The sequence below is a fragment of the Terrapene carolina genome, unplaced genomic scaffold (assembly GCF_002925995.2).
Source record: "Terrapene carolina triunguis isolate 2854851 unplaced genomic scaffold, T_m_triunguis-2.0 Scaffold211, whole genome shotgun sequence".
NCBI lineage: Eukaryota > Metazoa > Chordata > Testudines > Emydidae > Terrapene > Terrapene triunguis.
Window position 1 is genome coordinate 22,908,979 of NW_020664562.1, and position 14,663 is coordinate 22,923,641.

The 14,663-nt window shown below is 39.9% G+C and overlaps 1 protein-coding gene across 3 annotated transcripts in view; it reads left to right on the top strand.

Moving 5' to 3' along the window:
• Positions 1 to 14,663, top strand: part of LOC113404956 (ecotropic viral integration site 5 protein homolog) — a 134,085-nt gene that overhangs the window by 4,988 nt on the left and 114,434 nt on the right. Inside the window, exon 1 of one of the 3 annotated variants that reach the window (XM_026655882.2) lies at positions 12,072 to 12,144. The exons of the other annotated variants lie outside the window; for them this stretch is intronic. The gene's annotated coding sequence lies outside the window, so the exon portion shown is untranslated. Of the gene's footprint in view, positions 1 to 12,071; positions 12,145 to 14,663 lie in introns of those variants that run through there. 3 annotated transcript variants of the gene reach the window in all.

Consider the following 14,663-nt stretch of genomic DNA (forward strand, 5'->3'; position numbering starts at 1 on the left):
GGCGCGGGCCGAGGGATGTGCTGGCCGCCACTTCCCGCAGCCCCCATTGGCCTGGAGCGGCAAACTACTGCCAGTGGGAGCCGCGATCGGCCGAACCTGCAGACGCGGCAGATAAACAAACCAGACCGGACCGTCAGGGGCTTTCCCTGCACAGGTGGCGGACTGGCTTTGAGAAGCACTGCTCTATGCCATTATCTAAATCATTGATTAAGACATTGAACAGAACTGGACCCAGAACTGATCCCTGCAGGACCCCACTCGTTATGCCCTTCCAGCATGACTGTGAACCACTGATAACTACTCTCTGGGAACGATTTTCCAACCAGTTATGCACTCACCTTTTAGTAGCTCCATCTAGGTTGTATTTCCCTAGTTTGTTTATGAGAAGGTCATGCGAGACCGTATCAAAAGCCTTACTAAAGTCAAGATATACCACATCTACTGCTTTCCCTTTATCCATAAGGCTTGTTACCTTGTCAAAGAAAGCGATCAGGTTGGTTTGACACTACTTGTTCTTGATAAATCCATGCTGTCTGGTGTCTGTATTACATATGCATATGAAATACAATTTCATTTCCAGAAGCTGGAACTGGAAGGGAGAAGGGACATTTTAGGTGAAGTCCAATGTTTAGCCCAGGTAATTACTTATATAATTGTTACCTAATGTCTTTAAAATGTTTTCCTTGATGTTTCAGTGGCTGCTCTCAGCATTGGTTCCAGTGTCAAGCTGATATTGTGAGGAAATTTTTTTTCCTCCTGTCTAAACCTGCTCTCATGTAAGTTACAGCCTCACTGTAAAATTTTCTGTCAATGTGTTTGAGCCATGACGTTACTTGGATGTCCAGCTTGTATAAACTGCCTAAATACTTAAGTGTTTTTGAAGTGTTCCATCCAGAAAAACTTAACAAATACTATACTGGAACAGACAGTTTGCTCACACAGAGGTTCTTTAGCAGTGGCCTCTACCTGATGTTTCAGAGGGGATCTTATGAAGTGCCTATCTTCTTGTGCCTAGCCTCCATATAAAAGGGGGGTGTTTCTTCCTGGTCCTTGCAGCTGATCATGTTATGTTCCTAATCAGGTTTGAATACCCTTATATTATTTTGGTTTGCATAGCTGCAAATGTTGACTATTCATTCCTCTTTAAAATCTAACCACTTTGTGTGATCTCTTGTTATAGTCCTTTCCACTGGGGATACTTTTGTGGTTAAGGCATCAGACTAGGAAGCAATTCCATTCTGCATACTGTTTCTGGCTCTGCCACAGACTGATTCCAGTGAAGTTATTTAATCTATGTAATATTTCCCAATCTGTGCAAACTGGTTTTAATTTGGAAAGCAATCAAGACATCACATAAGTTGTGAACATTTCTGCTTGCCCAGTGCACATGAGCCATCTCTGATAGCTTTCCTTCTTAAAACCTGTATTTTTCTCATCTAATCTTTTTGTTGCCTGTATCTTATTTGCACAGTGGAATTTTCAAAAAAGTGAATGGAAGTATTTTGATAATGGTTAAATACAATGGACTCTACCACAAGATCTGCTAGTGAGTCTAAAATGAAATGACCAGAGTTTAAATTCATATGAATTTTTAAGACTCCTGAGTATTTTTAATATGGCCTACTGACAATGTCTGATGGCAGTGTGTGAATCAGGGTGATAATTTGATACTCATTTGGCAATGTCCTAATAGATGTTTGATCAGTTATTCTAAGTGTTCTAAAATAGCATAGCATAAATACCAGCTGAATGTAATTATACTTGCTGCATAATTTTTCTTCAGTGTATAGGGATAAGTCTTCTAAAAATGGATTGCTATTGTCTCAGGTTGTGGAAAGGCTCTTGTATCTTTTATTTGGTAAGATGGCATGGCAGAAGTAGCTTAATATGATCTTTGTTAGTAAAACATATTGAATTTAATGCGTGATGGTGTTCAAGTTGTGTTGCTTGTTAGACATCTACTTTCCCTGGAGGATATATAGAGAATGATAGGGCTACGAGGGGACTTGAATAAGAGTACTCTGAGGAATGGAAATCCAGAATTAAGTAACTTTAATTTTGAATTTTGCAAATTTGATTTAAAAAAAAAATAGTTCTAATGTTCTTCCTCATGTTACTTTAGTTTTAGGAATGTGGGAAGCCATGATCCTTTTTTTAGCTCTGGAAAACAAATAAGATACAGCAGTCTTTTTTTGGCAGTTTCCTATAGATTATGCAAATTTAGTTTTGTATTGGAGAATTTGTAGGCTATGTGGACTGGATATTGGGGCTTTGCTTAAGTAACTTTTGTCAACTCTATGCCAAAAGTAGCATAAATCAGCTTTATTGTCTCCCAGAGATCTTTCTTGCTATTCTCCACTAATGACTCTTTTTGTAGATTCCTAGAATAGATGGAATAAATTCTTATTCCAAAATGAGTACACAAAATGCACTGGCCAAATGACTCTGAAATATCATTCATTTTTATAAGTGTTGTTGGAATATGAGTAGGCCTCTGGTTTTTAATGAAGCCACAATCTTCATTGTTCACTTAGTCAAATGGCCAAAACATTAATTTCCTTCATTAGGTGCTCTGCTCCTATTTGAATTTATGGGAACTTGGTCATGGACTTCAGTGGGACCAGAGTAAGATTTTTCATACAGTAACACAGGTGTTGTACTAACCTCAAAGCAGGCATTTTCTCCTAATAAGTGTACTGTAAATGCTTGTGGAGATAGGTCATGAATATTGTAAATGTAGTAACAGGTAACATTTAAATTCTAGTGCATTACAAAAAGACCAAAGGTGTGAACATACGTCAACCTGCACTGTGGTCAGGCTACTGATGCATAACCTATATTTGAAATCGGCGCTGCTCTTGGTGAATAAACTGGCTTTCCACTAGATAGTAGAGTGAATTCTACTACCTTTTGAAGTAGAAACATATACACTTTAGCAGTAGGGTAGTAAGAGTTTTGATTTCAGCCTATGGATTGTGATATGTAGACTAAGTATTGTAAAGATTCAGTTTCCCTGTAATTATTAACAGTTTATAAGTAAAACTAAGCTGTTTGGATGCTTTAATGGTGTTTCCATATTGCCAAACCTTTGAGGGTTTTTTAAACTTATCAGCAGAATTCCTGGTTTACTAATGCTTGTTTTGATAAGAATTTTCACCCTCAAATTACTGTTATGCTCCATCTTAATTCTGGTTTAATGACACTTTCTTAGAACATCAACATGTGTGATTTGGTGGTATTTTCCCATTTGTACGGTACACAATTAAGGCTTATAAGTAAATCTTGCTACGACTTTTTGACAATGTCTTGCTGCATTCTTGATTTCCTTAGTAGCTATTCTTGTGTCCGTCCCAAAAATAAATTGACTAGAAGCAGCATTGTGGAAGTTAATGGTTGAGTGAAAAGTGGGAAGAGACTATATTTTTGTAAATATCTGTTAGTGGTAAAGATTGAAAGTCCTCCCCTCTGATTTATATGATAAGTCTTTGGAAACTGATAAGACTTTAGTCATTTCCCCCAGAAATTCAAGTAAGATTTTATTGTATTCAGTAGCACTGCAGTGTCTTGCAATCTGTTTCTTTAATCAGATTTTACAGAACTGTCATTGGTCATCACTGATAGACTTATTCTTCCCACATCCTCTACCTCAGAAAGACCCAACACCTTCAAATAGACTCACTCACAGGAGTAAAGTTGAGCACAAGTGTTTTCAGGATTGAGGTCTACCAGTTCAAAGAATCAAAGGGCGTAGTGTAGAGTTTCCATTTATGTCATTGTGGCCTCTAAACTTCTCTTCACAATTCCGTCTACCTTCTTGTATCAGGCTGCAAAGTGGGGCCACTGCAGTGCAGGGCAGCTGTCTTTCTGGTTGTGGAGAACTTTAGCTCAAAATATTTAAGAATTTACCTAAGTCTATAAAAGGGAAATGTTATGAGAATTTAGCTAAATTCCTTAAATGCACCACTGAGGAACTATTACTTTGTTTGTTTTTCTTAAGGTTGAGAGGAAGACTACAGAGCACACAGTATTTGTTGTAGTAGTTTTAAATGTCTTGCTGTTCACCTTAAAATGAAATGTGATCTGAGCAGCTGACAGTATTTGTAAAGTAGTTAAGATGCTATTCAATAATGCTGTTTAATTGCTAAAACACATAAAAATTTCCCAATTCAGTGAAATGGGGACTTGATTAACTTAAAAGCATTTCCTGGTACACATACAATTAGGAATATCTAAGAATAAACCTGTTAAATGAATACCCTCTGTTTAACAAATGGGAAAATATGGCCAACTTGTTAAGTGCAGCCATAAGCAGTTCTCTGGATTTTATGTAAAGAATAATACACAATCCAGAAATGTTAATGGAAAAAACTTTCATGTAATCGTATGTAATCTGAGGTGTTGGTCTCCCTTTAGTATTCCTCTTTACTTAAACCTTCACTATGCTGTTACCTCTCTAGATTCCTTTATTAGAAACTAAAAGAACCTCAACTCAACACCCTACATTATATGTGTAATAAAACAATTGCAATTAACCGATGGTATTATATAACTTGAGCTGATATAAATTAAAACACACATTACCCAGTATAACTTATTTGCAGATACACATGATGCATAGTGGTGGTTATAATATATCTTTTACATCCTGGTTAAATATATACAGAATTTTGTAGTAGTTGATGAGAACACTCAGAACAGGAATTGTTTTATGAACTAAAAAAGCATATGGATATGTCACACCAATAGCTGATATACTATGCTAGTAATTCCTCAGTTTCTTTTGTAACAGTGGCTGATGATTATATGGAATTGTAATATAGAGACAATCACATTAAATGATTACTATGAAAACCTTGTTACTGCATCTCATTAGTGAAAAGCAAATTGTATTCTGCAGACATTGTAATATCACATCCATCACTCTGGTATCAGACTTCCAAAAAGCTCAAACTTAGTAACATGACCTACTAACATCAGGACTTTTAAAGCCATCTTTAAACTGACTGAAAGGATTTCATACTGAGGAAGACAGCAGTTTTCAGATACTGGGGAAATATACATTTCCTTTAAAAGAAAGTTCATTAAAACTAGTTATGGTTGTTTGGGTGGGTGTCTACCCATACAAATCCTTACCTTAACTGGACATTTCCTCTATTTTATCATCCTTTAACATACCTTAATTCCCATACATCACATTCATCACTTTCACTGGCAGACTCTGCCCTTCTATAAAGTCTCATTCACCTTTGTTACAAACAGTAACAATACAATACACCTCTACCCAGATATAACGCGACCCGATATAACACGGTAAAGCAGCACTCTGGGGGGGGTGGGGCCGTGCACTCCGGTGGATCAAAGCAAGTTCGATATAACACGGTTTCACCTATAACGCGGTAAGATTTTTTTTTTTGGCTCCTGAGCACAGTGTTATATCCAGGTAGAGATGTACATATGACACTTTCCTTATGCTTATACTAGATTGCAAAACCTTAACTCTGACTTCAGCAGCATCAACATACATGTCTGTTAGACATGTGTATGGTGTGTTTTCCCATAGGTAAGTATGAGGTCTGAGTCTTGCAATGAAAGTGGTGGATCTGGTGTGTGGGAATTAGGGTCTGTTAAAGGACACCTAAAATGGGTGTTTCCTTTTATTTTAAGGGGGACTATATGTTGTTGTTTTTCTGTTTGGACACTACCTACACAAAGGGATCCTGGTCCATGACTAGGGAACTTTGATGCTATGGGAATATGTTCTTATGTTCTTAATATATTTAATACAAGACTGCCATTAATCTGTGTCTCAGTTCTTTATAGCGGAGGCTACGCAGAAGTATCTCCCTTTTTTTTAAAGGATAGCAAAGCCTAATCTTTCTGGGAACAGTATGGCTAAGTGGATGAGACTTGATTCTGTCAAGGTAGAGACCTGGGTTTTACTCCCAGCTTTGCTGGAAAAGTGATTGTTGTGTGCCTTCTCTGAGCCTAGTTACCATATCTGTTAAGGTGGGGTGAGAAGGGGATGAAACTGGAAGTCTTGCTCTGTCATAAAAACTGAAGTGTACTTAACACCACTCCAACCTGACTCTCTAATCTAGTTTAAAAATAATTGGCTTCTGTTCTTATTTTTTGCCAAAGTTCTAATAACTTCAGCAAATTTATAAAACATTTATAGTACAAGTGTGCAAAGACCAGAATTAGGATAAACACAAATACAAGGGGAGGGGCATACAATCTAAGACAGAAACAGTGGAAGGGATGATCTCTCCCTTTTGGCAGACAAATAAAGTGACAAACTGACAGTTTTATTGCATGCTTTGGGATTTTGTTTAATTTTTAATTGAAGGTAGGGCGATAGGAAATGGCAGGAACAGGATTATCAAGGGCTAAACTTTCCTTTAAATGGTATTTATGAATGGTTGTAGAAGTGGAGAATTCCATAACTATTGGAGTAAAATTAGGATTCTTCTTGCCCCCAGTTTGGATCTTTGGACTGTATTGATGTAATCTTGGCTTTATTTTCTTTTGACTTTAAGTGGATGAGACTGATCTCCTCCCAACTACTTAACTTTGTCTTCCCCCAAAAAGCTGATTACATCTTTCCTCTTGTTCTTCATTCAGGCACTTGCAGTACATCATTCCAAGCCAAGATGTTTTTGATGTTTGTTTGCATGGGAAATATTACTCAGTGGCATTGCAAGACTGTCTCTCTATAGTGATCATATTAGCTGTACTTTTCCTTAAGATCAACCTGGTTCTGTCTACATTTATATTTGGAGGAATTGCAATATTTGGCATTTTTAAAGCCGTTCAAAGCCTTTGACAAACTAATCAGTCCCTACAACATCCTGTGAGGTACATTTATTCATCTTTATAATAATGCTGTGTATATAAACTGAAGCAGCAATAATTTATGCCTTCACTGCAAGAGAGCATCCTCTATGCTCTCTTGCAATCTGTATGATACATGCATATAGGTGTTTAAAAGCCTTCAAAACTCCATTTAGCATATCTGTTTGTATGAAAGGTGCTACCCAAACACTGATATTGAAGCAGATTTGGTTTCTTAAAGCTGATCTTTAAATAAAGGAACATAGGTTTCTGATTTTTCCCAAGTCCTCTGAATTGGAGGTGGGCAGACAAGTTCAGTTAAAGTAAACCAGTTTGAACCTATTCTCAAGCTTAAATTAGGACCTCACTGTTCCCATATGTGCCCTACTACCCCCATCTTGATACTTCTGCCTTTGGAGATCTTGCGGGGCTTGGCAGGATCTGTTCACATTTTTTTGAATGAGTCTTGCTTCTGAAAGTAGGGGGATGCATAGCATTCTGTAGGAGAGCTTCTGAACACCTTGTTAGGGTGGGTAAAAACCATACATTCCTCCAATTTGGGTAAGATCTCAAATAGCCATCTCCTGCTGCCTCATGGTATTCAGCAAATCTTCCCTCTCAATATTAGACATAAAATGAGGCTCAAATCCAGCAATAAAGTCACATAATGACAGGTTATATAAGTGAGCTTGTGTGCTTTAGCAGCTTAACCTGACAGGCACATTCCTGAGACACGAGCGGTGAGGTAATATCTTTCATTAGACCATATTCTGTTGGTGAAAGATGTGCTTTTGCGCTTACACAGAGATCTTATATCCGTGGATATAAACTGGCCGTCAGGAAGTTTAGACTTGAAATTAGATGAAGGTTTCTAACCATCAGAGGAGTGAAGTTCTGGAACAGCCTTCCAAGGGGAGCAGTGGGGGCAAAAGACGTATCTGGCTTCAAGACTAAGCTTGATAAGTTTATGGAAGGGATGGTATGATGGGATAGCCTAATTTTGTCAATTAATTGATCTTTGACTATTAGCAGTAAATATGCCCAATGGCCTGTGATGGGATGTTAGATGGGGTGGGATCTGAGTTACTACAGAGAATTCTTTCCTGGGTGTCTGGCTGGTGAGTCTTGCCCACATGCTCAGGGTTTAGCCATATTTGGGGTCGGGAAGGAATTTTCTTCCAGAGCAGATTGGCAGAGGCCCTCGGGGGTTTTCACCTTCCTCTGCAGTGTCGGGCAAGGGTCACTTGCTGGAGGATTCTCTGCCCCTTGAAGTCTTTAAACCATGATTTTAGGGCTTCAGTAGCTCAGACATAGGTTAGGGGTTTGATACAGGAATGGGTGGGTGAGATTCTGTGGCCTGCGTTGTGCAGGAGGTCAGACTAGACTATCATAATGGTCCCTTCTGACCTTAAAGTCTGATTCTATGATCTTCTTCAGGTCACAGATTCCCAGCATTTGACTCAAGTTAGTATACAGGTTTTGACTTTTAGAGAATCTTTCCCTTGGAGTCTTGATAACAAGTTTCTCCAGAACAAGCTGCAGGAATTTCAGAACTAAGGAGCCTGTCTCCTACTGAGTGATACAGTTAGCAAAGCTCAGACTTATTTACTGTTGATAGGTAGCCTAGCCAATATTTCCCTTCCTTTAGTTCTGATCTTTTACTTCAAGAACACCCACACTTCCTCTAAACCACACTTCAGTTCCCTAGGAGTCGGTTGATCTCTAAGATAGATACTCCTGAGGACATTCTGCTCCAAAAAAATTATAAATTCTGCAAGTTTTATTGGTCAATAAATAAATGCAGAGGCTCCAGCATGACAGTGGCGAGCACAGGCCTCTAGTTGCACAAAGGTGAAAAATCACCCTGCAGCCTCCCTAACTCCCCCCCCCCACCCTTGGGACACGGACTAGTGGTGAGGCTGCACCTGACCCTGACACAGCACAAGGCCTGGGCCTGCCCCCGAAAAACCCTGGAGCTCTGCCCATCTGTACCAGATGGAGGGCAGGCAGGATCCAAGTGTGGAGGGGCTCAGTATGGGGGGATCCAGGTGTGGGGTGAGAGGATTCTGTGTGGGACAATCTGGGTGCGGGCAGCTCAGTGGGGGGTATAGGTGTGGGGGGATCTGGATGCACAGAGGCTTGTGGGGGGGGGGAGGGGTTCCAGTTGCAGAGGCAATGGGACTCTGCAGGGGCTTTCAGGTGAAGGTGGTTGGGGCTCAGCAGAGGGGTCTGCGTGTGGGGGGTCTCAGCAGGGGGGTCTGGGTGCTGGGGGAGTGGGGCTTGGTGGGGTGGAGGTCTGGGTGCAGCTAGTTGGGGGTCAGTGGTGTGGATGTCTGGATGTTGGAGCTCAGAGTGGTGCAGTGGGGTGGGGCTTGGCAGGGTGGGGGTTTGAGTGCAGGGAGCTCAGTGGGGGGTGGTCTGGGTGCAGGAGTGGGCATCCAGAGGCAGGGGGTCTGGGTGCAGGGAGGCTCCAGATGTAGGGGTTGAGGTTCTGTGGGGTGGGGTTCAGATATGGAGGTCTTGGGGAGGGGGGTTCTGAGTGTATGGGGTGAGGCTTGGTGGGGGACATCTGGCTATGGGAGATCCAGATGCATGGGAGTTGGGTGGATGAGGGAGCAGCTCCCTATACAGTGACCTCTCCCCCTGCAGTTGAGGAGTGATGGGTTCAGGAAGCAGGGCTTCCTGCAGCTGTGGGAGGTTTCTGGGGGTGGTTCTGACACAGCCCCAGCCACTCGTTGCAGGGGAGGAAGTCCCATCCTCTCCCTTCAGCCCAGCCAGAATTAGCAGCTGATCCCGGCTCAGGGTAGGAGCCACTGGCTGTGGTGATTTACCTTTCCACTGGCTGCTCCGGGTGCCTGAAACAATGTACCTGTGCAGCTAGGAAGTGGTGCGTGACTGCTCCTGCAGCTTCCCTTTGCTTCCCTGTCAGAGAGTCACTTTTCTGCAGGGAAGCAAAGAAATCTGTGGGAGACATGAATTCTGCACCTGCACAGTGGCACAGAATTCCCCCAGGAGTAGATGGAGGATGAGCTCAAACCTTAGGTGCTCAGATACATAGCAAAAGGTCCAACATAAGAACCTACCTAGATGGATTACTTGAAGAGTGTGCAATTCTTGTTTCCTGCATCCACTCTACATTGGACTCCCATTTTGGCTCCTTTGCCATCCAGAGATATAACCTCAGACTGGCAGGTCCAAAGAAGGGCAGGTAAGAAGGAAGAGAAAAGATGAGAATAATATATTGGCTATAGCCTTTGAAATATGACTGAAGGAAAATGTAGAATTAAACTGCAGGATACACTCATACCATACATGGGCCACAGGCCTATTAATGAGTTTCCCTGGAGGGGCAACAGTAGGGTATATATGAAGGAACCACTTTTCTCCTCCGGACCATTTTTCCTTAAAAAAAAGATGGGACTAGTGAGGCAGTTCCACTCACCCTCTCTAGGACTTACCAAAAATGCCAGGTATATGCCTTTTCTTGGAGTCCTGCTGCCACAAAAGAATATTTGTTGATTTTTCTCTCTTTCATCTCATTTCTTGTTGCTGATCATGTTACATTTACTGAATGAAAACTCACCTCACTATGTGAGCTAGCCATTATCTGGCAGGCAATTAGCATGCTCTTTTACACGCTGCCTGTTCCTTCTGCGTGATTTCTAAGTCCTGAGTAGTAAGCACAGCTTTGGCAGTGTGATATGGGTTGTGACAGATACCCATTTCCATACTGGGCTAAGATCACCAAAATATCACTTGAAACCATTTTTCCATGTCTCCAGGGCTGACTAGTTTGTTTCTTCCATAGGGGAAAGCAATATTTTAAGTTCACATCCATGCTATCGTTGTTCTTGTTCTCATGTTTTGCTACAGATATTAAAAACTATATATAAGGCCTTGGTCTTGTTATTAAATGCTTTTCTTACGTATGATGTTCTTTAATGAGTTTTCAGTGAGGTGAAATGGCAAAACAGTAAGCAGTAAAAACCTACCTTGAATATGTTTCCATTTATAGCAAGTAGGCTATTACATGAGATAAATACATAAAAGCACAGAAGAAAAGGGAAAATGGAAACATGATAAAAGTGCAGAAGATTCTTACAATTCTATTAGCTATTTTGGTTTTGTAAGCCTAAATATGGACCTAAAATTAGTGCTGACAAAGCCCTACAAGAGGGTCCAGTTTTAAAGTTCAGAGAATGAATTCAACTACTATTTGTGTCTGGTGTTGATTCAAGTAATAAAGCATTAACAGAATGCAGTTTAACTCTGCTTCACTAGGTGGAGCCTCTAGGGTCCAAATAGATAAAGCTATTTTTGACTTCATTGATGTTGATAAGTACAATAATATCCTTGTGAAAATGAATCTGGAATTAAAATAAAATTTTAATTCTATGCTGCCAATTCTAAACTGCTTTGAGCATCAATGTTTTCTAATTTGTATATTTTGCTAGTAATGTTCTTTGCAAGTCCTGTTAGTAGACACTGTAAATTAATAAAAATCAATTGCTGGAAGGATACCATTTATTTATCCTTGTGAGCCTTAAGATACTAAGTGTTTCATTGCTGCAGAATGCATGGGAAGATGGTAAAAAGGGTAATCTGGAGAAATCATGGGCTGCATTATGCTGTTTTCATAAACTGGTTTGCCTAGTTTTGTGTGTTCTGTAAGAGTTTTGTTGCTCTTCACCTTTCATATCAGGATCTCTGTCTTACAAAAGCTGGGGAAACATTAGCCATCTGTAAAATGAGGATAAACTGAGGTACATCAAAGTTAAGCGATTTGTCCAAAGCTGCAGTCAAGAGTTGAGCATTGAACGCAGGTCTTCAGTTTTCCAGTTCAGTTCTCTAACCACTAGACTGTACTCTTGAGTTCAGCAATTTCTGCAACTAGTGAACTTTTGCAATGAAATATGCTCATTTAGTAGATCACTGTTTACATGCAAAATTCCTTTTAATGCTAGCCCAACTGACAACAAAATGAAGTTCATAAGTTCTAGCATATTGACTTGATTTTGTGTTTTTGGGCTAGACAGGATTCCTGTGGCTGAAATCTCAAAGCTTTTAATGTAATGTTTGACTTGCAAAGCAAGTAAAAGGTTTGAGGCTGACACGAAATAACTTTGGAATTTTTAGACATGCACTTTAACCTGCTGTGAAAGCACTGAATTTACTTGATCACTGAATAGTAACGTTGTAGTTCAGAAGAAATTGTAATTTGCTTTTCTTGCAGTTTGAAGTCTAATTGAAAGAGGAAGATGGCAAGGCAGCTTTGCATTTTACTTTAGCAACTTTCCCCCCCTCAGTTTAACTGTAAGTAACTTGTATATCTTTACATTTTGGTAGAATTAAAGGCAGTGAATGAACATTGAATTTTACGTTTGTGTGCAAAAACAATTCAGAATTAGTGACTAGTACTATTAAGCCTTTGTTTAAACAATTACTACTTACACTTCTAAAATAGAATTTAGCCCTTATTATAGATGTGGGGCTGACATCTTTGGAGAATGAAGTCACATCCACAGAAGAGCTACAATACAGACATTGTCAGAATAGGCTTCTCCGTAGTGTCCTGTCAGTGTGCTGTACTGTTTGCTTGGATGATGCACTTCTGGGGGGGAAGTAGGTTGGCTCAGACACTCTACCTTGCAGTTCTGACCTTTCTTGAGGCTAAGGTGCTAATTTGTGTGAGTTATGACTGCAGCTTTTTTAATGTGGATGGTTCAGACTGGACTGAAAATGCTGGTTTATTCCATGTAGGCTACTTAACTGTAGTCTGATAGTAACAACTGACTTGAGTGGGGCTGGATTTGAGGAACTTCAGTAGGGAATGGCTCCACATGGAATTACCAATTCCTCAAACTGGGGTTTCCCAAACTTTTTCGTTATGTGGACCACATCTCATGGGTCATCTACCCTTTCATTCATGATAGCTTCGCACTGCTGTGATCATTAGAGGAATCACTTATATGGAATATTGTATTTGCAGCTGTTAATGATTCATCATCACCATACGACTGACTGACAAGTCCTGTGTGGACCCCTAATGGTAACCATTGCCTGGAACAATATAGACGATTCAAACATATTTTTAAACTAAACTCATTGGCTTTTAGAACTAAGGTAACTGAAATCCCAATAAACTTGAATGCACTCAAGTTTTTAACAGGGAGCATTGGGTTGATTAAAGAATTATGGTGGTGGTCCTAACTAATTCAGTTAGCTTTTCCTGATTAAGGAAAAGTGGAGCTCTTCAATGATATTTAAGGATGTTTATTGAAATAACTTGTTAGCACAATTTTCTCATTAGGTAACACGGCTTAAAATAACAAGAACAGCATAAGATGTTTTGGCTCTGTTAATCTTAGAAATTTGTAATGATCTAACATTGTCCTAACTAGGACTGCAATATTAAAGCTTGAATCACTTTTTTTCTGTAGGGAAACTTTTTTGAGCGCCTAGAGCCACACCGAAATGTGGCCAGCTTTGCTTTTGTGGGTGGACTCCATAGTGTTAATACATTGCTTTTTGAAACTAAATTTCTTTTCATGGCTATAATGGACTTTTCTGATTTAAATAAATTGGTTTGAGGTAAGTTTATAGATACTAAACTTGGCATAAATGTTTAAAATTACTCTAAATACGAAGATAATTATACTGGTGTTCTAGGGTTCTCAACAATTTTTTTTGGTGGCCTCAGAGTGTGGCCACCAACTCTTGCTGGTGGCTGCGCTGACAATTTTTCCTAGAACACTTAATTTTAGGAAAAACAAATAAATATGCATATATACATGTCCAAATCATTGTAATTTATTTATGTAGGGTTTTTTCAGACTTATTAATAAAAATGTACAGTGATCTCTATTCTTTACTGGATCTAAACAGAATAGAAACACTAAGTGTTTTGCATGTTCTTGTCTTTTGTTATTGTTTTGTTGTTTTCTTTTTTGGTGGTGGGTTTTTTTATTTTTTTTAAACTTGCTAGATAGTAAGTCTGCTGCTGTGAAAAGTGCTATTTGTATGTTTGTTAATATCACTTTTCACAGCCGACTTACTCAGCCCCAGCAAGCCCTTGGACAAATTAAGCCCTGGATGGAGAGGTGGGCAGGGAGGTCGCAGGGCCCAGGGATGATGGCGTGGGTGGTGAGCCTGGGACAAGAGCCTGCTACCGCGTGGATGGGGCCCGAAGTCCTGTGGCTGAAGCCTGCCTGCCCCGCCCCCAGGAAAGTGGAGAATTCACTAGCTGCCTGCACCTCCAGCATTTGTCTTTCCAGAGGGGGGCGGGGAGACTGTGGCTGCAAGAAAAGCCCCTGGTGGCCACATTTGAGAAACACTGTAAGACTGGCTGTATGTGTGATCTGCTATGTGAAAATTCAGATGCTTAACTTGTTTATATTTATTGCAAATATACTTTGCAGTTGTATAAAGCCTCCAATTTGACATTCCAAAGTACATATGTAATGCATGTCGGTAAAAATGGGGAAATTGAAACGCCAAGATTAAATAACTTGCCCACAGTCACACTTCAAGTATAGAACCTACTCCAGACTTTTTCCTGTTCTTAACTACAAATTGATCCTTCCCTCTGTTATCAAAAAGCAAGTTAAAGAATTATAGGGTCAAACTTCTGATAAATAATTTTAGAAATCTTGGGTCTTACAGGTGGGAGATAAATGTAGAAAAATAGCATTAAATTTAAAGTTCTGACATGGAGCTCTACCAACTTGGAATGGTTGTAACGTAAATTTATAGGCAACAGTGACAGCTGAGACAAGCATTTGGCACACTGGAGCCTTGCTAGCTTGCTTGCTTTTGCAGCTCAGTCACTGCAA